At 41.9% G+C, this 23,073-nt stretch overlaps 1 protein-coding gene across 7 annotated transcripts in view; it reads right to left on the bottom strand.

Annotated features, from left to right (window-relative positions):
• AGBL1 (AGBL carboxypeptidase 1) overlaps window positions 1-23,073 on the bottom strand; it is a 487,401-nt gene that overhangs the window by 93,112 nt on the left and 371,216 nt on the right. The window lies entirely within an intron of this gene.

Here is a 23,073-nt window from a genome sequence, read left to right as displayed (position 1 = left end):
AGTTGGCATTCAGTGATGAGCTGAGTACTGAGTGAGTTAACACTTTTTATGTATTCTGGAGCACAATTATTCCCTCTGAAAGCATTTTAGACACTTCAACGGCTCCTAAGGAATTTGTACCATTGAGTCTCCAAAGTCTCCCTGGCATATTAGTTATCTGAGAAGAAGGCAGTAAATAGAAATACCAGGCACCATTCACCTTGCTCCTGAATGTGGAGGTTCACATGAAACTGTGATACAAGGGACTATGAAAGCTGACTCTGCTGATAAGATAAGCTCATTTTCTGTTATTTTGTTAGAGGCATATGTATTATTACTTACATGAATATGCTGACATTTTGTTGGAGCACATGTGAAAACCCTATCTATTTGCCTGCCAAAGATCTTCCCAGGAAAACAGTTGTTCTAACCTGTTTAGAGAAAGCATCCATAAGGATATTAAAATCCTGGGTGAGTGAAAAATACATCAAGACATAAATCTGAGTCCAGATTTGTTTCTGCATCTGTTCTGAGGGGACAGTGGCCTGGGACAGTTTATTCCAACCTCTAGTTGATGTGAATAATTGTTTTGTTTCAGGCTAGAAACCCTCGACTATCAATAAAAATGTAGTTGGTGTGCTCAGTCTCCTGTGTGGTACCTAATGATCCATAAAACTGTTTAAAGTGAAGCTGCCAACCTGGTTTTGGCCCAACCTGTAACGCTAGTTTTGATGTATGTATATTATACAAATGCAGATTCTTGCTCTGTCTTGGCAGCGAATTTCAAACTTCAGGAAGAATAGGACTGCCTGCACAGACTTCATTTACCTCCTTTATGCACCTGCATTTATGTATTATATTTCACAGCATGATCACAACTTACAGTGTTCTATGATCCTTCTCCCAAAGCGCTGGGAGATATGGCAACTTCATTGTAGGAATGATGGAAAATGGACAGGGCAATGAAAGCGCCTGTAATAGCAGCCTCCACCTTCAGTACCTCCACAGACAAGCACAAGCTGGCTTAAAAGCATTGCTTTGCTTGCCTGGCCGTAGTACATTCATACATGTACATTGTTTGCTCATAATCAGTCTCTTTAGGGAATCAGAGAAGAACACCTTAATTATTGCTGATGAAGAGGCATGAGCCAGGTGAAGCCTGGTGGCTCTGCTCTCTGTATGTTTGCATGTCCTGCCTGGAAGAATGTTAAACCTGGCTAATTGCACTTTGTGGTGTCTAGACATCTTTAGCAAATGCTTCTTTCCTTTCCCAGCAGTGCCTAATATTTACTTTTGCTTGTTCCACCTCATTCACCCTGCACAATCTCCAGAAATAGATACACTGTACAGATCTTCATATTCAAAAAGAATGAAGACAAACTTCGAGGAATTTGGAAATTTCACCATGAGGATAAGCCATGATGCCCTGGCTTCTCCTGTTTCTGACTGATCCTTGCAAAAGTTGACATCACTTGCGTCAACAAGGGCTCCTTGCATCAGATTCTAATCTTTGCCTTAAGCCTCCCAAGGAAGATAAATCACAGACCTTTCACTACAGAATCACAGCAGACTCCTATAAATGGTATCAGCTCATTCCCTACTTGCTGTTATTTCTCTGTCACAACAGAAGGGCTCCAGCAATGAGCAAACAATACTTCTTACCAAGAAGCCATCGCACAATGTGAATGTAGACGTTTGTTACTAATAATGAGACAGCCAAATGCCCAAACCAAATATGCAAAGTGTGACTGTGGGAACAGACACTTACAGACACAGAGCTGTGAAAATGTCATGGGGACATCAGTGGAAGAGCTGTGTCAGAAAGGAATTCTGCTTGCCCTCATGCCAGCATCTCATCTTCCGAAGAGAAATAGCATTAAGGTGTTGCACAAAGCACACAGTTCAGGCTCCCAACTGCTAGCTCTGCTTGAGAAGTCACTGCACCCTAAAAGAGAACCTGGAGTTGTGCAGCCATATCCATCCTCCCCTGTATCTTCTCAGGCAGTCTGCTTGGTTCCTGTTACACCATAGCCTGGGTATGGTCCTGAGCTGTGCAGGATACCCTTCAGCAGACTCTCCCCTCCCTCTGCTTGTGGAGAGCATGAAACATTTTCTAAGTAGCATTGTAAAGAAAAATCCTCTAATTTGTCCTTCAAGAAGTACAAAGAAGCCAGATGCCCAGCATATGATTTTGGTAGATATTAGACTAACACAGAACAGACAATTATTTGGTAAGAAATCACCCCAATGTTAATGAACCCTCCAGGAATATTAGCACACTGCACTGGCTTGTGTAAGTTTCTTGAATTTCCGCTGTTCTTCCCTCCCATATTCAACCTTTTTTTCTCCCCTGATAGGTAAATGTCTCTTTAGATCCTTTTCACCTGCCACTCCATTTAGGCAGCTTCCTAATTAATTCTCTCAATCACGCCCCTTCCCTCAGCATTAATAGACAAACATTACCAGTTCTACCCCTGGAGGAGGGAAGGCAGTTTATTTTTCCCAGGACCAAAAATAAAATTAAACAATTGCAATTCAATTATCTGCCTATTTTGTGTCCGCTTGGGAAAATCTGACCCATGTATTCATGCGTGTGGTTATTACTCCCCAGGTGTAGAACTCTACCCTTGCCTTTGCTGAACCTCATGAGGTTCCTCTTCACCCAGCTCTCAGCCTGTCCAGGTCTCACTGGATGACAGCACGGTTTTCTGGTCTATCAGCCACTCCTCCCATCTCTGTGCCATCAGCAAACTTGTTGAGGGTACATTCTATGCCTTCGTCCAAGTCACCGATGAAGATTTTGAACAGTACTGGACCCACTACCACACCTGCACCACTGTTACATCAATCACCCTGAAGTTCTGGTAGGATGTCACATCACGAAGCCGTGGCCTGTTGCAAAACCACTATTCACACTTTGCCCCGGGGACATGTTTAGGTCAGAGCTGAAAAGTTGTGTAATATCTTCCATTAACACTACTGTAAAAAGGCTGCATTTGAAGCTAGCAAGTTAAGAGAATTGTTCAGATTGGAAAAGAGCTCTAAGATCATCTAGCCCAACAGTCCACCTACTGCCAATACTGCCTGCTGAACCATCTCCCTAAATACTACATCTGCCCTTTCCTCAAACACCTCCAGGGATGGGGATTCCACCACTTCCCTGGGTACAAATGTTGATGTGACAACCTTTGAATATTATGACAATTATTTTTTTTTTTCTGAAAAAAATTCCTTGTCTTCAAGCAGCACTGCTATTGAAAAAGGATAATGTGTACTTGCTGTCATAAAAACATTCAGGAAAACATTTCAGAATAACAATGTGCAGATGTAAAAATGTGTCTCTTGAAACCCTCATATCCAATAAACAAAACAGGAGATTTCTAAGGAGTTGCATCTTCTAGATGAATTTCAAAAGCAGTGGGTTTGAAACTGAGAAAGGCTTCCCTTTAGCTCCTTGCTTACCCCCCATTTTACCCTCAGTAAGACTGGCATTCATGCATGGAATGCAACATCAGAAACAAACTCTGCCACTTGCTCATAAGTGCCTACCCATTAAACACTACACACAATGACTACTGAAGAAAATGGGCCCTGGGTGACTCTCTTCCACGCACAACAGTTCGTGGGCTTCATTGTAGTTATTTCCAAAGATAATTGTAGAGATAACATCATTTAAAATATCTAATGTTTTATTCATTATTTTGGTGCGTTTCAATTATTTCCAATTATAATTCCACAGTGTTCTATTTAACACAATCATTGTCCTTTATAACATGTTTCAAATCAAATAAACTGTTTGCCTTTATTCATCACTGCCTTCTCCTATAGATGTTTATTCTGGATTTCCCTTTGTTGTTTTTTTTTTTCTTCAGTTCTCTATTAACTTGCATAGCCTTTCGTTAACTCCTTATGCTCCCTCTGACTCTACAACCCAATTGTGCCTCTGACAAAGAGCTGTCTGTGCAGCTCTTGAGAAAATCACCGTCAATTAAACTCATTAAAAATCAACACAATCCAATAACAAGCATCAAGATGCAATTCTGGTTGGCTGAAGAGTGTTGGGGTTCTTGGAGTTAAGCATAGGCCACCACGGGTGAGGACCATCCCAAGAGCAAACAAGAACAAGTTCTTACAGGAACATGAGCACAATGGGAAATATGCTTCAGTCCACCTAAAACATGGGATCAGGCCATTCTTTGCTTCATTGATTCTGTAAGGAAATAGTGTGTGAACTGAAAGAGTTTCCTAAGATACGCACGCAGTGATTAGAGCCTTTACATGATTTTCCTGCTTCTTTGTAGCATAAAGCATATTCATGCCTTGATAACAGGAATTGGATATCCTGTGATTTTGAGGGAAAAAAAAAATGTTTGATCTGAAAACTATTTGAATCAATGAAAAAACTACCACTTGATATGGGACAGGAACAAACCCTTCATTTGCAAATTGTTGTCACCTTGCAGTTCTTTGAAGGTGAGAGCTCCCAGTTCAATAGCTTTACGTAACTGTCACAGCTAGCTGGGAATAAAGAAGTTTATTTTATGTAGAAGCAGAACAGACGGAGTTCGTCCTTCATTTAACTCCTTTTTCTTGAGGAAAAATTGCCACATTTTTTAAAAAGTCTTAAAAAAAAGTCATTGTACATCACCAGAGGGAAAAAAAAAAAGAAAAAAGCACAAATATTTCAATTAAAAATCACACAAAAAATATGATCATTTTTTCTTGGTGAGATATTGTTAAAAATGAAGCATTCATACTTCTGTTTGGATTTGTTGCCTCAATGTTTTCTGTTAAGTAGGACTTGTTCCCACCAAAAAGAAATACGTATTAGACTGCAAACATCCAGAAAGCTTGAAAATTTTCATTTGGGATTCTTCTTAGGAAATGGAAAATTAGAAGGAATCAAAATAGGTCAGGTAAAGATTTCCATCTAGCCAAAATAGCACTTTTTAATTAATTTGTTCTGAATCGCAACATTTCTCACTGCTCTAATCACTGGTCTGAAGTCACCCTGCAGCATTCAGGAGCTGATTCAGATGCTCCCGTGGGTCTCCAGGAATGGGAAGAATAATCAGTCAATCATCTTCCTGCTCCCACAGTTTGCTGTTGTTGAGTAATTCTCAAGATCACACTACCCTCTTGCTGAAACACTTCGCCTGCCTTACATTTTACCTAGCAACAATGACTGCAGTAGTTACGGCCCCAATCCAGCAAAGCACTTTACACATATTCCTTACTTAACGCGCTCTCCCTGCTGTTAATAAGATATGCATGTACTTACAGCTAAGCCCAAGCCTAAGTGACTTGTTGGATGGACTCCTAAACTCCTAAATGGGAGGTACTGAGATCTGTTTTGTAGGTGTGTCCACAGTGTTTTAGGAAATGCATCTTGGTGGTGGACAGAAGTTGAAATGATTCAAATAATTCAGTTCTGAAACTGATGAAGATTCACTTAAGCATCCTCTTTTCCAGATTCCTTGTTAGGTTGCTTTAATCAATGTCCTCCAAGCAGTTTAAGAGTGGGGCTGGCTCTGGCTGACCAAGCTCATAAATTATTTTCTCAGCACTTGCAGGGATCTGCTGAGAAGACAGACCAACTCATAGAATCACTAAGGCTGGGAAAGACCTCAAAGATCATCTATTTCACCCGTCCACCTACCACCCATGTTGCCCACTCAGAGCAACACGATGCTGAAATGCACAGTGCTTGTTCCTGGACACCCAGCTCTGATCACCTTGCTGAATGAGCAAAGTTAACTTTCTGACGTTTTGTACAAATTATATGCTTTATAGCTATTTTACATCAAAGCGATCAGCCTGTTTTGATCAAAGCTCCATTTGAGGTGATATAAACTGGAAATTACTGTAATGTACTCTGCTCCAGTAGTACTTACATTTAAGAAAAAAAAAAAGAAAGAAAGAAAGAAAAAAAAAAGCATTATGCATAGTTGGAGGGCAAAGACTGTTCTTTCTACCTTCTTGCACTGTGTAACCTTATGGATCCCTCTGACAAGAAGCAGGTGACATTAGCTAGGTTATGTAAATACAGCCATTCAGAATGCAGTGATATTCCTGTCCCCTGGGGCTGTCAAAATAGTAATAATAATAATATTGCCTTTACAAAGAAGAAAAAAATCTCTCTTGAAAGTCACTGATGAACTGTTTCAGAGTTTTCCTGCAGACATACTATTCTCAGAGAAAAAATGCCTTTGAAATGGCAGGTCAAAATGTTTTAGGGACAAGTCTTCCTGATCAGCAAAAGGAGGCACATTACTGACAGTGCTATAGGGAACAGACATCTCCTAAAAAACAACAGCCAATACTTTTGCCTTGATCTGAGAGGCAGGTAAGACAAATTGCAGAACATAATGCAGGTCCATTGCTGGCCAAATGTAATACACATTTGGGTGATATCAGGGAATTGCATTTAAGCCAGCCCCAGTTCTCACCTGTTACATTTAACATATACTCCAGCCACACAGATGTAAGTATTTTTGGTATAGGTGCAATGGCTTGCCCTGTGCACTCAGTTGATCCCAGTCATGCTGAGTAGCCTGTAGCCCTCTGCAATTTGATCCTCCATGCTCCTTCTTTCTACTGCCCCTGTAAAACCAACTTGAAGTTTAGGGGCCTCTCCAAAAGTGTGACAAAACCCGATCTGTGAGTGAGATATCATTCCGAGCCTGTCAAGTACAACAGAGTAGCACACTGCATTTTACCACTTGCAGATTAATCTCTTCTCTCTACAGAGATATACTATGAAATATCAATATATTAAATCTCTAATTCAATGATTTCAAAATTAAAGTCTCTGTCTTTTAAATCTGAATCCAATCACAACCATCCAGACACAAAGAAGACAGGTAAGAAATCCATAAGTACCACTATGTGGCTAAAGAAGAGCTATTCAAGATAGCGCACAAACATCAAAGCAAGGACAGACTGAAGTTAATACAACCAAGCATATTTCAGTTGCTTCACAGGAATAATTTTGAGACACCTCCTAACTGAATCATCTCCTGCTTTTTCAATTCATCCTTCCACAAAATCTGTTCTCTCGTTTCAGGATGGAGCAGCACCTCTATCCCAGTTTGGAGCAGTAAGACTTGGATTGCTGTTTATTGCCCCTGCTCAAAGCCAGCTCTCTCCTCAACGGTACTCAGTGTCTCTTGGTTCCTCCCTGAAACCTGCCGGCCTGATAGCCCTCACCTGGAGCATCCCAACATGCAGCTGTTTGCAGCTTGCATTAGCAATGGGGACAGGTAGTCAGGGCATGCTCACCTGAAACAGAGCTGCTGCTGAGGTGAAGTGATTAAAGTATTAACTGCTGGAATAGCTGTCCATCCCACTCATCTCCATCAGAAGCAATTAATATGGATTATATATATTTTGCAAGAAGAATATCTTTCATTTCGAACCTTGGAGTAACTCCAGAGAGGATTAAGTGGAAGACTGAATGAGCTAATTTGCATAAATTAGGTAAAATGTGAATAGTGATTTGCATTCAGAAAGGCTCTCTTTGACACTTTATGATATATTGATGCCATCTGGAGAACCTAGCTCTGAACCAGACATTTATTGGACTCATTTTCCCCAGGCTGTTCCCACAAACTTTGTGGGTATGCTCAGAAAAATTCCCCTCTCCTCCTATTGCTCGCAGCAGGGTTAAAGACCTTTTTATATTATTATCCCTTTTAATTCAGCAGAGGACAATTCAGACAGCTTAAGTAGAAATAGATGGTACACTGGAAATACTCTAATTGCAGTTCTTCACCTGAAGCAAATGCTCCCGCAGTGTTGTGTTGAACACCTGTGTTAACATAGCAGTACAGTGCAGAGATAGGCAAAGGTTCAGGTTGGATTTTCACATCAAATTTCTTTCCTCACCTTATTTCATTTCCTTGGGAAGACATTTTATGAGCTTCTTTTTACCTTCCTCTAAGTCATATAGCAGTTTGCCTGAAGTATCTCCAGGTCTTATGAATGCTCTTCTAAGACAGCGGACTTTTTGCTGCTGCTTTTGGAGCTGTTGCTGCTGCCATCACAAAGTACCTCAGTAGACAGTTTAAAAAGTGCAGTTCTCCACCAGCTTTTCTTCTGTGCTGCTGTGGCTCACAGTATTGACATACTGAGCCTCAGCACCACCACTTTACACAGACAACAGCATCTGGCTGGAGCTAAACCAAGCAGAGCTACCAGCCACTCATGGGGGAATGACAGCTAATGGCGTGAAGAACATCCATGCCCCAAGGTTTTTAGGGTGAAGAGACAAAGAAAAGGGTCAGAGAAGTTCAAGATGCCAGAAATAAGCAGAAAACCTTTTTAGATGCAACCTTTTAAAAGTAGGGTGGTAAAGAAAGTTGGCATCAGGTTTTGAATGTGATTTATAGTATTCTTATGCAATCAGAATTGTCACCAGCCCCCCCAGAAACAATTCTTTTTCACAGCTCTGTTCAAGACAAATGTGTCTGAGCTTAGAGACAAACACAAACCGAGGTATGAGTCACTTGCTTGTGCAATTGCCAAGTTCACAGATTGAACTCCGAGACAAGTCAAGACTGCATCAGCTGCCCATGCTTGAGAGGTTGGATTTTAAATATCTGAGATTAACAGCATTTGGCTAAAACTCAAAACTGGGATAAACGTAATAAAATCAGATTCATTCCAAACAAACACCTTCAGAGACCATTTGAGATGTGAAAAGGATGGATAAGGGTTTGGTGATGATATGATAATTGTATAAAAACATATTTATATATCCTGAAATAAAATCCTGAGAGCTATGGAAAGCTCTCAGAGCTGAAGAATTAGAGGTCATTTCTATGTGACCCAGAGGCTGAGATGGTATCAGAAATACTTAAGAAGTTTTAGACTGTGAATCTCTGTTTCTCCCTGCCTCCTTCAGACCATTCTTTTCCTTTTGAGGATGCAAGTAATAACTTTTTTTTTAATGCAACTCCTGGTGTGATATATAAACTTTTAATAGTAAATGGCAAGCTGACAATTTTTGTACTAGAAGTTTTCTTCTTGTTGAATGTTGGGAGGTCAGTATAAACTGTTAGTAGAGGAGTTCAGTTTAAAAGAATTTCCCCTTTTGGAAAGAACAATTTTTTTTTAAGTGGCCCAAACGTCCTCTTTCCTCATTTCCAACAGCTGAGTTAATTATGTTTTCATTTCAGAAAGCTCACCACAATCTAAATTAAACATTCTGAAATGTATATATGAACTGTGCATGGATCTGAACTGTACTTTTTTCAGATTATTGGTTGACAAGCAGTGAGGTATCCAGACTGAGAAAAACATTTCGAAGTCTTATAAATTCTTATAGACAGAAAAAGCATTTCCTTCACCGATCTACTAACAAATAGCAATAATAACGATTGTCATAATTACAGTGATGGTGAGTATGGTTATTGGCAATTTAATCAAACTTCTCCCAGAAAACAGGAGGAAGTGGGTGGATGACAGCTTAGAAGGATGTTCATTGATCAAGTTGTTCATGGTGGATTAACTCAGGAATGGAGAATTAGATTTTCTTTTAGCTTTATCTGTTGAAAAGACATTGAATATTTGCTTAATTTTATTGCATATGTGCGGCACAACTCGATGACTGCACACAATTTATACAAAAGAATACAGCAATGCAATAAAATGCCTATTATGCTAACGTTCCCAGCTTGGGAGGAGGACCAAATTCTAATTTGTGGTCTTCTCCAGCTCTGCACTCTCCGCTCCCATATTCCATAGCTCAACCTCTACAAAATTGGCCTTAGTGGCTTTACGTTGTGCCAGGGGAGGCTCAGGTTGGATATTAGGAAAAATTTGATTTCAGAAAGAGCGGTGATGGAGTGGCACAGCTGCACAGGGAGGTGTAGGGTCACCATCCCTGGAGGTGCTTAAGAACTGTGGGGATGTGGCACTGAGGGATGTGGCCAGTGGGCACGGTGGGGCTGTGCGGGCTGCCGATTATCTCAGAGGTCTTTCCAGCCTTAATGATCCCATGACTCAACGATTCTAATGAGCTGAGCTCAGATTGAACTGAGAAGTAACAAAAACTTCCATGAAGGCCCTTTTTGAACCCACGGAATGTTTAGGGAGGTTGTTCAACCAGGCAAAGTAGGAGGCTCTCCTTGACTCTCCCTAGACTGAAGGACAAGCTGTATGCAAGTTTATTTCAAGCTTTTACAATTTGTTGGCCATTACAACCTATTTACTTTTTAAGCATAAACCTGAACAATTCTGAGCCAGTAGCTTTTAGTTTTGCAAAATTTATAGCTGCCCTCTGCAGAGCCTTTAGGAATAACCCATCTGACTTCTTTGGGCTGGTGGGTGGAAAATCACTGATTTGCACTGAAAGACTCCTGGAGAAGCACTGCAGGAGGGGCAGAGTAGCATCCTGAACACGCTGAAGTGAACAGAACTAATCTCCACTAGATATAATGCAGTGAAGAAGCAGTTACAGCTTTAAAACTGCCCGCCTGGGTCCTGGTAGCTACACAGCATGTTGTGACCTAAATTCCTTTCTTCTCCGGCAGATCTGTGCTGGGCTCTGCACTGCTTGGTACCACAGCACTGCTGGAACTTCCTACGCAGGGAAATGTAGACAGATCCCAACCATGTTTTTCTTGTAGTCCTTAGGGCCTTTTCTGTGTATTTTAGCAGGAAACTTCAAAAGTCCCTGCCATGAAAAATCAACAGTTTCTTTGTCTGGGATAAGACTTGTAATGTAAAGTTGGCTCTGTAGCTGCTTCTGTAGCTGTGTGGGTACAGGATTCACTTACATTCACTACACTTTCCACCCAGGAGAAAATGGTACAGCAATACTGAGTCTAATCAGGTATTAAAAACAAAGTGAATTGCGCTTGCTGTAGAATCAGGGGTAAATTACTAGAGCAATGATAGAGCCCTTCTCCTGTTTTAATCCATTTTAATCTCATTGTTGAGTTAATAAAACCTATTGGTTTACTAAATCAATGTAGGGTGTGATTCATTATTATGCATGCTGGTACAGAGATCCTAATGCAAACTCTCTCTGCTATAGACTGGTGCATCACTGATCCAAAGGAAACTGGCTCCAGGGAAAAATTACCTCTTACCAACTGTCATAGAAAGCTACTTGCTATGGTAAATTTTTGCTTGTGAGAGAGAGATTTTATTTGACTTTGTTGATGTTGACTGCACTTGAGATATTTTTACAAATGATTTAATCTACAAACAGAAAAGATACCTCCCCTTGTTTGAGTTCATATTGGATTCATTTGTGACCATTAGACAAAACAGCCATGTCCTATAATGAAGAGGGATTAGTAGGGAAACAAATATATTTGTTATTTTTATTCCTCCCCCTGCATTTATCAGAACAAGCCTGTGTTTCCAGTTTGCATTTCATTTTCTTTATGGCAACCTGCTGAAGTCGAGGCGTAAGTTAAAGAGACAAATTTACATTAACTCTGATTTTTTGCTGTTTTTCTGTCTCAGATCATATAGTTCCTGCCAACTGTCTTCATTTAGGGGGGTCAATCTGCATTTTGCTAGAGAAACAGATGCAATTTTTTTCATGCTTTTCCTCCCAGTAATTCTCTGAAGACAATGAAGTTCTATGAACTTAAAGAGTATTCCTCTATTTATACCTTTGCAGATGTTAGAGATTTGACAGAAGCTTTTTATTCTTTGAAATCCCTTTTCAGTCTTTCCTTTTTTAAAGTTATTATTATTAATTTTTGTAAAAAGACCTGGAAGAGCATGAAAATACTGTTGGGATGTGTACACTGGTTTTCCTGGTCAATAAAATTATCCAGTCTGTCACAGCTCCTGTACACCTGTGCTACGTGCAGCCATAAGTCCTTGTATGTAAGAATACATCCCAGGGTGACAAAACCAGGTCTCTCAAGGACTTCATGACAGCTGTGAAGGACTCCAGGTTCTGACACAAGATCGAGTGAGAGCAGCTTAACAAGCCACCAAATATCAGAAGAGTTGAGGCAGCAGTTTGGGCACACATTCTTGGCTTGTTGCAAAGATATAATAATGCAATTTTACTCATCTGACAGTGAACCAAGATGAAGGTACATCGTGTTATTTTGCATTAGCTCCAGGCAAAGATCACATGCATGGACAGGTACGTTCACCCAGCTGATATGCAATAACATATTAAATCTCCATGACCTGATGTTTCATCCAAACGATAAATGTTGATGTTCCTGCCTGAACAGCCTCAAGCTTTCACCACATCAGCCAAAGGAGATTCTTTAGCCAAGGCTGATCAGGGAAAGGTAGATGAAATAATCATAAACAAGTCTACTTGGCGAGCTCTGGCCATACCAGCATGTTTCTGCTGCTCCCAGCACAAAGCGGTTCCTTGTGCACACACTGGAAATGCTCACGTACCCTTGATAGTAAACTTATCTCAGAATACCCCCTTGTGACACCAGCAGCTGGCTGCCACTACTCAGCACATGGGTTACAGCTCCTTCCTAGCACAGGGCACTTCCAGCAGGGAACAGACACAAACTGTGTTTTGTGTCACGGCCAGAAGAATCGTCACGCGCAGAGCTTGTAGGCAGAAAACTCATTTTGCTGGCGCAGAACTAAACTCTGGAGTCCTCGTAACACCTGGAGGATTGTTCTTCTTAACCTACTTGCATTTTATTTTGCTCATCTCCTGTTTCCACCTCTGCCACTTGAAACGATAAGTCACAAATCTGTCTAGTAGAGGAATTTCTGCTCCGTCAAATGGCCTCTCTGGGCTTTAGAACTCCATTAATTAGCATCTTTTAAATGGTTGGGTAATATTCGTTTCTCCTTTTCTGAGACATTTCCCCAAGCCCTAATTTTAATAAAGCTGGTGCTCATGAACATTTGAATATTAAAGCCCTTGGTTACAGAAAGACGAAAGATGCATTTCAAAAGACGGCCAAAAAAGGATGACTTAAATGGCTGACATAATTTTGTGTGTATACGTGAGTGTGCATCTGCGAATGTGCAGCGCCTCTGAGAGACAACGTTGTCTTCGAGGCATTTCTGTGTCAGTATCTATAAGGTCAGGATAAGTGCAATTTGGGAGGTGGCTGTGTCTGTCAGGGTAGCAGCAACATCAGGGGCCCCCAGGAAATGTTGTTCAGTGCAATATGTTTAAGTGTGGATGTCAGTTTATTCCAAAGCACACTAGAAAGGGCCCTCTTTGCTTTGTATAGCTGCATGTGCTGTTTTGAGAGGAAAGGTAAGGAGAAAAGTTACCGTATGCTTAAAGGTCTTATCCTGGGAAGGGTGTTTAGTTGTTTTTATTGAGATGATGAAATTGGGGTTTCTTCAGATGGGATTAAGAGAGGTGACTGTACCTCTGTATTAGCACAGGTGAGGCTGCACCTCGAGTGCTGCGTTCAATGTAGAGCCCCTCACTACAAGAAAGAATTGAGACCCTGGAGTGTGTCCAGAGGACAGTGAAGCTGTGAAGGGTCTGGAGCACAAGTCTGATGGACAGTGGCTGAGGGAACTGGGATGGTTCAGTTTGGAGAAGAGGAGCTCAGGGGTCGCTCCCTACAACTGCCTGAAAGGAGATTGTGGTGAGGAAAGGGTCGGCCTCTGCTCCCAGGTAGCAGCGATAGGATGAGAGGGAATGACCTCAAGTTGCAGCAGGGGAAGTTCAGGTTGGATACTGGGAAAATTCCTTCTCAGAAAAGTGGTGATGCAGTGGCACAGGCTGGCCAGGGAGGCGATGTTCCTGGAGGTGTTCAAGAAAAGCAGAGATGTGACACTGAGGGATGTGGTCAGTGGGCATGGTGGGGGTGGGCTGGAGTTGGACTGGATGATCTTAAGGATCTTTTCTAACTTTAATGATTCTATGATTCGCTGAGACTTTATAACCCTCGGCTGTGGCTGTTGGTACCGAAGAAGGAAGCAGTGTGCCTGATTTTGCACTTTGATGTTTGGGACGATGGTACTAAAACCAGGTAGGTAGGTAATCCTTTTTCTTTTTTGCACTGTCAGATTCAGTTGGTTGTCACTTGCATGGATTTCCTCCCTTGCCAGGGGAGGACCAAGGTTACCAGTGGAGGTGTCAGACCAATTATGTTTTCTGCCGTGTTGATACGTCTTGTCAACTCCGGACAGGGCACAGACTTCTCTCATTCATATCTTACAGGCTAGCAGAGAGGTATCAGATAGCACTGATTTCTGCCTTATCAGAAATCTAAGACTGAGTGATCAGTGAGGTATAAACATCTCTTCAGATACTTCAGCTTGGGCAAGATTTAGAGCAGTATCTTTGCTGAAAGCTTTTGTACACTGTCAAACCTCTCCTAAATCGGAAAGCTGCCTATCAACGTGCCATATTTGCTCAGAAAGCAGCTGTGTTTTCCTGCTAGATGTAATGGAATGGCCATGATTTGTAGCAATTTGTAGCTGTTGTAAAATGATGATAATCTGTTATTCACAGCCCTCCAAAAGTGTGATCATGGGGCTTTGCTGAGCTGTGCCTGCTACCCAAGAGAATATGATATATTAAAATACACTGGGAAAACGATTCTTCTTCAGATTAGATATTAGGAAAAAAATCTTTTCAGAAAGAGTGGTGATGCAGTGGCACAGGCTGCACTGGGAGGTGGTGGAGTCACCACCCCTGGAGGTGCTCAAGAACCGTGGAGATGTGGCACTGAGGGACGTGGTTAGTGGGCATGCTGGGGGTGGGTTGGGGTTGTGCTGGGTGATCTTAAGTGTTCTTTTCCAACCTTAAAGATTTTATGATTCTATGATTCTAATTCACCTGCCAAGCCCCATTCTCACTGTCTTCTCTGCTGTGGCCATTGCCAACCCTGACAGCAGTCCAAGGAGAGTTCTTTGAGCTAATTCCTCCCGCAGAGCAAAGGACACGCTAGGGACGCTCTTCACCTGTGAAGGAGCTAAGACTCATCCAGAAAGACTCAAGTGGAAGAAATAAATCATTTTTCAATAATATCCTTCTCTGTATTTGAGTCAGTGACAGTCTGAGACAACAATTCTGTCTCTTAAACCTTTTCCCTTCTAATGAAAAGGCTTTTCAGGAACAATGAAGCACTGCTACTCTTGCGTAGGAGCAATACTTGATGTGACAAGGATGCGTGTGCTGCACTAAGTCCTGGTCCCCTCTGCCAAATCATGGACCTCTATCAACTTAAACTTAAGGAGGTAACTTAATCCTTTAGGTAACTCTGCTCACGGAACAGTCACAGGTCAACACCGTGCAATGACTTGGGAGACAGAAGGCCAGTATCTTGTGTTCAGAGGTCAATATGTTGAATTCAGAGGAACTGTAGCAAAAACAATGTCAGAGAGCCCTTAGGATTCCATGCTAGACCTAACGCCATAAAAATGGCTCCTTGTTGCTGTGCTATTTCCCTCTAATCCACTGAAAACCCAAACAGTGCAGAGGTTCTTTCTATAGGAACCTGCAAAAAATGTTCGTGTGTGGTCACCAAAACAAAACAAGTCAGAGCTTTGCTTTCCCTTCACCTTGCTTCTTCAAGCTGTCTGTATGATTTGGGCTCATTCTGAAAGGACATTTTGCAATTCAAACTCCAAGTGAAAACAGAAGCTGGGTGAAACAGAAAATGATTCGACTTTGCTGCAAACGAGCCTAAACAGAGTCCATGAATTGGAAGCTACCAGCAAAATGGCTCATGTAGTGGAGGAACTGTTTGGGTAATCTGACAACAGCCACACTGTGGCCCTTCAGTGACATGTGGATTGCAAACAGATCTGCATTTCATTGTCACTTCTTAAGAGGTATCCTATCATCCCTCAGCAGTGGACGCAGCAGAGCAGCGATCACTGTGCCTCACTCCTTAAGCTCTGCTTCCTTCCAGCATATCCCACATATGAAGGGCTGATGCAGGAGGTTGAACTTCTCTACCTGAAGTAAAGCAACCAGCTGCCAGGCCAGCTGCTTGGAGGGATGCAACAGCAAATGGAGTGTGACAGCCAAGCATTTTGCTAAGGTTTCGGTAGGGCTTTACCAGCTCCATAGTGCATAGGATGTGCCTTCCTTGTCTTTAGCACACAGGGGTCCTGTGTGCTTCTCTTATATTTTCCTTGTTATTAAAACGTAGGATGTTCTCTTTCAAAAGCACAGCCTTGCCCACACTCGTGTTGCAGAAGAAACCTGATCTTAAAGGACGGGGAAAAAAAAAAAAAAAAGAATATAATTTTAAATGCTCAAAGGCAAATATTTGCTTTCTCTATCTTATTTCTCAGCATCTGATAAAAGAATTGCCTCGAAGTAGAGACCCTTCTAGGTGAGATGGAGAAGAATACATTTTTTGTCTGGGAGATGCATAATAGGTGAAAGAAATTATTACTGGTTCTAAGCATAGAATAAAACCCAGCTTCAGGCCTCCTTGGCCTGGGATGAAAATATCTTTTCATGATTTGTATGCGCATGGAAGAAAGTGAATCCTTTTCTCTTGTCGTAATTGCATTTTTAGCCACAATTGCCTGTTATCTTTGCATTTCCCACAGGTGGAGATATTGGTTTCCACGGCAGGCTTGCTGTAGCTGTTCATCTCTAAAAACCCTTTGTGATGTTACAAAATGCCAGGCTGCCAAGTAATCAATGTGGCTGTTTTTTTTTTTTTCCTAATGAACACACATGTGCAGGCAGTAATTTGTTTACTCAACGCCGCATGCAGGTTTGCAATTTACTCCAAAAGTGAGCAGCAGAATACGGAGAGAGCAGATTGAGGTTGGGGGAAGAGATGGAGTCCCTTCTCAGGGGCTGCCCCAAACCCATCCATTCACTGCCAGTCCATGACACCTCACTGCAACCACGCACATGGGAACCTGATCAACTTTTCCCCATTCAAAGATATTAAACTATGCCTTTCCCGTCTCATTCACAAAGTCTCTTTGACAGAATGGAAATAATTCTAATCACTTACATTTATTTGTCCCTTGCTCTGCACTTTTACTGCAGTCTGATGAAACCGGTTTGGTCAGCTTCCCATTTGTTAATAGGCAGATTCCCTTTCTGATTTTCAGTCACGCACAACACAGCAAGAAAACAGCTCACGGGGGTGATCAAAACACCTCACTGAAACCATTTCTGCTTACTTTGTGTTTTGCAATTATTCTTTTTCCTTTTTTTTTTTTTTTCTTCAGCGCAGTGGAAGTGTTGAGTCAAAATTAGGTTGCCAACATCACTTAAAAATAGATGAATTATTTCAAATCCCACCTCAGCATTAGAATCCATAGGCAGTCTTAGGAAAAAAATAAAAATAAAAATAAAGAAAACATTTCTCCTCTGAAATCAGAACAATTGATACAGTTATTATTTGCTTTACCTAACAAGCCCTGAATTTCAGATTGCTTGCTTGCTTGCTGCTAGAGTTGGTGGATATCAAGAGTGCAAGCTAAAACAGGATGCTAGATTGCTGGAGAAAAAAGTATTAATCTGCTTTCCTCTTCTGCTTCGGCCTTAGTCTGTTGGGAGAAGTGTGGAGGTGAAAAGGGCAGGGAAACAATTTCTGGAAACCTCTGCAGTGGCTACAAGTGAACAGCATGAAAACAGGTCTGAAACTCCTTGAAGTATTATTTTATCCCTCCGATAACCTCACTCAAACTGTCTTTCACCTCTTCTTTAGATTCCACTACAAAAGGAAAGGAAGAAAATAGGCCAATGAAGGGGGCTGGGAGAGATCTTTCACACACTTTCTCAGAGATGTGATGGTAACAAAGAAGAACGGACCGATTCCCAGGATAAACGCGGGGCTCTGTGTGTTGTGAAGATCCAGTTTGCACCAGATTTCAACTCCACAAGACCAGAACCACCCTTTTGTTGAGCAGATCTTTGCCCTGATCCCATCCCAGCAGCTAAAGGAAAGCTGACAATACAATGGATGAGATGTCTTGACTTGGTTTCCAAGCAGGGCCAACAAACATCCTTGGGTAGATAAAGCCATGTTCCTGGGCTCCATAGTGTCCTCCTGCAAGGAGAAGGGAACTGTGACATCAAAATCTTTGCTCCCTTGGGCAGAGACCTATCTACCTGTCACAACTCAATGTGTTTTCAGTGCAGTTTTATGTGATGGACGGTTTGGGCCCCCTACATTTACTGGCCAAAAGTTAATGTGAATGCTCCAGAAATTTGCAGAGGAAATGAAAGCCCAGGATGTTTCTGAAATCTGGGAGACAATTAGTGTGATTTACATCCTTGGCATTACAAGGAGCTTGAAATTTCTTGTGTTCCCATGAAACGTTATTGGAGAAGTGGGGCTTGGGAAAGTTATATTGGCTGAAATACATCAATCAGGATGCTTGTGAATAACGTAGCTGCTAACACAGATGGAAAGCTGATAACAGGCTAAGGGGGTTTCAGATCACGCACAAGGACACACTTTTACAGATGCTGGAACTGCTGAGCTGACTGCTTTTCATTTGAAAACTACTGCTTTGAATGGGCAAGAAATGTCTTTGCTATACTTAGAGGTGGATTAAGAGATGGAAAAAAAAAAAATAGAAGGGCTACTTCATGTGCCAGCACATGAAGCTGCCTCTGAGTATTGCCAGAAAAGGAGAAATGCACAGCTAAGACTTCTCAAAATCTGGCTCTAATGAGGAGCAGGTGTGAATTTTGCTCAAACGTAGGTTGCAGGATGGCTCCAGGGAAAAGGCAACATATTAATGCAGTAGGAAACGGGAACACAGAGGAGCAGAGAAGTGGGAACCTCTGGACTCCAGCCGTTAAGAATTAATTTGGTGACACATGACAAACTATTCCACGGTCACGCTACTTAGCCATCAGTCACTCTCATCACGGGGACCGAGGGTGCACGGTTTGGTGGAAGGACTGCTAGAGATTGGGAAGGTCTGAAAAGCACTGGGTGAAGGAAAATTCTGCTTGGCAGAGGGGAGCACATGCATGATGGAGAAGTCTCCAAGCTGGCAGCTCCGCAGCAGAACACAAACATGAAGGAGAGGCAGCCAGAAGTGAGGGATGCTGGTGGATCTGGGCTAATAAGGGGATTTCCATCTTTATAGATCATTTAGGGAACTAGTCAGCGTGATGGTGCCTTTAATTTTTTAAAATATAATTTAACTTTGCACATTTTTGCCCTATATAACCTTCTCTTGCCTCTCCCCAAAGAGAGCATTTCAGTTCACAGTGGTGAGTCACCATGGAGACTACAACCATGTGATGGCAAGACATGACTCCACACTGCTGCAGCCTCAGAACTTAATTATTTATTAATAGGCTTTTACCCTGGTAGCCTCGAGAGATGCAACATCTTGTTACCAAGGCTGGGAGAGAAACAAGAAATAAAGGCAAAAAAAGGGGGTAAAACAGAAGCAATTACAAATAATTAATTAGAAGCACTATAAACATGCCAGGAAACATGTAACAGGAGTAGAAATTGAACTCAGAAACCAAACTCAGAATTGTTTGGCTGAGGAAAGGTCTGGCAAGGTGGAGGGGGAAGATTCGATATAAGGAAGGTGATGCTTGTGCCCTTGTTTGCAGGGTCAGCTTGTTGGGTACTCCTGCACTCTGACATGGCCCTTAGGGGAAATATGTTGTGCACGTTCTCAACTTGGAAATGAACCCTAACAACAAGATGGGCCTGCTCTATCTTTGAAACCTCGCCATATTTTGATCATCCATACAAGGAATAGGGACCATGGAGACACCAGGACCATGTGGCATTGATGCTGAGTCACAGTTCTGAACTTCAGAGTCTAACGTTCATGCAAACATCTCACTGCCTGAAATGCTGGCTAAAATGAACCTGGCAAATAATGGGTCAAATCACAGCAACGAGTGTCTGTTTACATAAAAAGGTCACGATGCACAGCGAGGCTTTCTCACTTCGCATTTGTTTTAATTGAACAGCTGATCCAACCTCTCATAACAGAGCGTAAGTAAAGGCTGAGGACTTCTTGAGTTGTCTCCTTAGCATCTCTGCATTTCACTTTTCCCATAGACCTCTGTTAGAGTTACAGGGCAGCACTGTACCATATTTTCTGAAGCCTTCTGCCCAGTCTGATTAACCCTGAAATGTTCTTAGAGGTCCCCACAAGTGTGATAATTGGTGCCTTGGCACTGCGAGGAGAATGAGACCATGTTAGCATGTTTAGAAGGCTTGTAAGGGGACACCTGTGCCCTCAAGCTAAATATCAGATATGACAAGACAATGGACTGGGCAAGAAAAATGAAAATTATTTCATAAAATGTCTTCAAAGGAAAAAAAAAAAAATCATTAAAACATATATTGCAATCCCAAGCACAACATAAAGCAAATCTAGAAGAACTGCATGGCACAGAGCCAAGCAAATTTAAGGAACAAATCTAGCAAACAATGAAAAGCAACAGCTCTGACCAAAAACAACCATTAAATGTTAAATGCTGCTCTTGTAACTGACAACACCAACAACTTTAAAGGGCTGTTTTACTAGCATGCCTATGTGTGCGTGGGGAATAGATAGTCTGTCAAAGGGTTGGCTGTAAATTTATATTTCTTTCTTTCTTTTTGGATATTTTAATTCCTTTACTACTTCGTGGTAATTGAAGGATAAATCCAGAGCCCAACTAATTAGCCTCAACGAGACTGGAGCACTTTGCACAAGGCCCACGTGGGCATGAAGGGCTGTAGGCACCAAGTAACTCTCCGGAGCAGAGTGGGGAGTGAGGACAGGGCAGTGTGAGAAGTGATTTTCTCTTGTCCTGAGCATCCTGAGCTAAAACACTCATTCATGGTGTGGGAAGAAGGACTTCACTTCTTCACTCTTTTCTTATCCTCTCGTCCATCCCCAAGAACCCCTAAGTCTCTATGTTTGCCCCTGCAGTGAACTCAGTGGTGTATTTAATCATCCTTCCCCATCCCTCAGCAGGTTTTTTGGGAACATCTCCTACAAGCTGTTGTGTTCTTCCACACTTGCCAGACTACACTCTAATCATACTTAGTACTGCAAGATTAACCTGTCATTAAAAATATAATTGTTCTTCAATTTGCACTTCTTTCTTAAACGGATGTTGAGCAGAGCTCCAAAGTCCTGGCTGGAACTTTGCTGCAAAGCCTCTGGCAACAAAAAAAGCTTATTATTTGCAAAAGAGAGGATCCTAATTGGAAAATATGATGGAGAGAAAATAGTGAATCCCCAGTAATCTCCTTCCAAAATGATAATGCACGTGGCATAATGAATATTAATGCATCGTATTTATGAAATGGGGACACTGGAAAGTGCAAGATAAGATTTCCTTCTCTGTGCATTGTACTTGGCAAATAACACTCCACAGAGTCACGTTCACCCAGCAGAGTCATTCTGCACACTTCTGTCACATGGATAAAACTGAACTGCTGCTAAACAAAAATGCACTCACAAATTCCTATATCTGTGGCATTACAGTGACCAGCATCCCACCTCTGGTGCACCCTATCCACCAGCCTCCACCTGATTGTTAACTGTCATACAAGCAACACACTGTTCACACAGCCCTTCCCATCCCCATAAAGCCAGGAGGGCTCATGAACAAAAAACATGCAGATGTTCTGGTTTCCACTATTGCTTAACAGTAGGCATCAGCCCGAGTGATCTTGGAGAAAGGGAGATGTTTCATCTCTATTAGCAACATAATTAATGATGTTAACATTAACAACATAGCTGCACATTAAAGTCAGATCTGTCATCCCTTCCTGGCCAGCATCATTCTATTCCTTCTCAAGACCCTGGAAGTACCTATGTGAGAGAGTAGGTGTCAAGCTAAAAAGTCAAGAGCTCATAATCTAGCCCTTAATTATTCAGATATTAAACACTAAGAAGTGCCCAAGTACCTCCTGAAGTCCTTGGAGGAGGTGCTGTTACCCAAGGATCCCTGCACTGGCTAAATTCTCCCTTCCAGCACTGTAACCAGAGTACATAAAATTTTCTAGGACAACTGCCTCTCCCTTAAGTATAGTCATTACCTGTTCTGGCAGACTTCTTTGTAATTTAACTTTTTAGACTTCAAAAATAATTCCCAGAGAATTGAAGTTTATTGGGGAGAATTACCCTTTTATTTACTCGCTCATTCCCACACTAATATCTTCCTGCTATCTGCTTCCTTTGGAATCAAGTGGTTAACATAGTTGCTGTGTAGAAATGTAGATTTCCCCTGGCACTCCTTGGAGTGAAGAAAGCATAATTTCAGACGTTTTCCTCTTTAGGTAATGCATCTGCCAGCGCTATCTCAATATTTCTATGGGACAAATGAGACTGACAGCCTGGGAGAGCAGCAAAGGAAGAGCCATCCTAGTGATAAAAGCTCTGTCTGGGTCTCCAGGGATGTGCACTCAGCTATGGCCACAGTCTCAGTGTGCAACCTTAAGGAAACCACTTAGTTTACTCATTCTTTAGTAATCTACCTGTCAAGCATTTGACTTCCCTTCCACTCCTTCTCTACCACGTTACAAGCTCTTAGGTACAGCCTGTATCTCATCCTGTCATGTTATTTAGCAGAAGGAACACCGGTCTTTGCAGGAGACTTTAGAAGCTGGAGTTGAGATAACAATAGCATCGACAACAAGAAATAGCACCCTCAGAACTACAAAGGTGATTCCCTGTGTTCTGATTTCAGTCCACGCAATCCCCACAGAGAATCAAAATGTCGTAATCATCACGTGGTCCCACCAGGATTACAGAGCAACGATTCATCTGCCAAATACTTCCCCAGTTAGCACTCCTAAGATGACAGTTTGAAGTAAGGGGTGGCTTTGAGGCCATCCTAGATCTCTGAGAGGGTTGAGCACGGAGTGTGATGGCAAGTCATGTGCTGTAGCTCTAACCCTTATCCCTGTAACTTCTGACAAAATAACCTGCTGCTTGGAGCCTACAGCACAGGCAAGACCAGCTTTGATTTCATCCCTGACTGAGCACTGTACACACAACACAGTGACACACATCTCATGGGAACAAGGAGATGTATCCCATTGCAATAGCTTTGGGATGAGCTTCCTTCATTTTAGCCCCAGTGAATGCTAGGATTTGCATCTACACGTGTTATTTCAGAAAGAATCTAGCACTGTGAGAATAAGCTTCCCCCAGGCTACCCAGAAACTTCAGCTACTACCATTCAGGACAATATGTATGGAA

This window comes from Lagopus muta, chromosome 10 (assembly GCF_023343835.1).
Source record: "Lagopus muta isolate bLagMut1 chromosome 10, bLagMut1 primary, whole genome shotgun sequence".
NCBI lineage: Eukaryota > Metazoa > Chordata > Aves > Galliformes > Phasianidae > Lagopus > Lagopus muta.
This window is presented reverse-complemented; position numbering and strand designations above follow the sequence as displayed.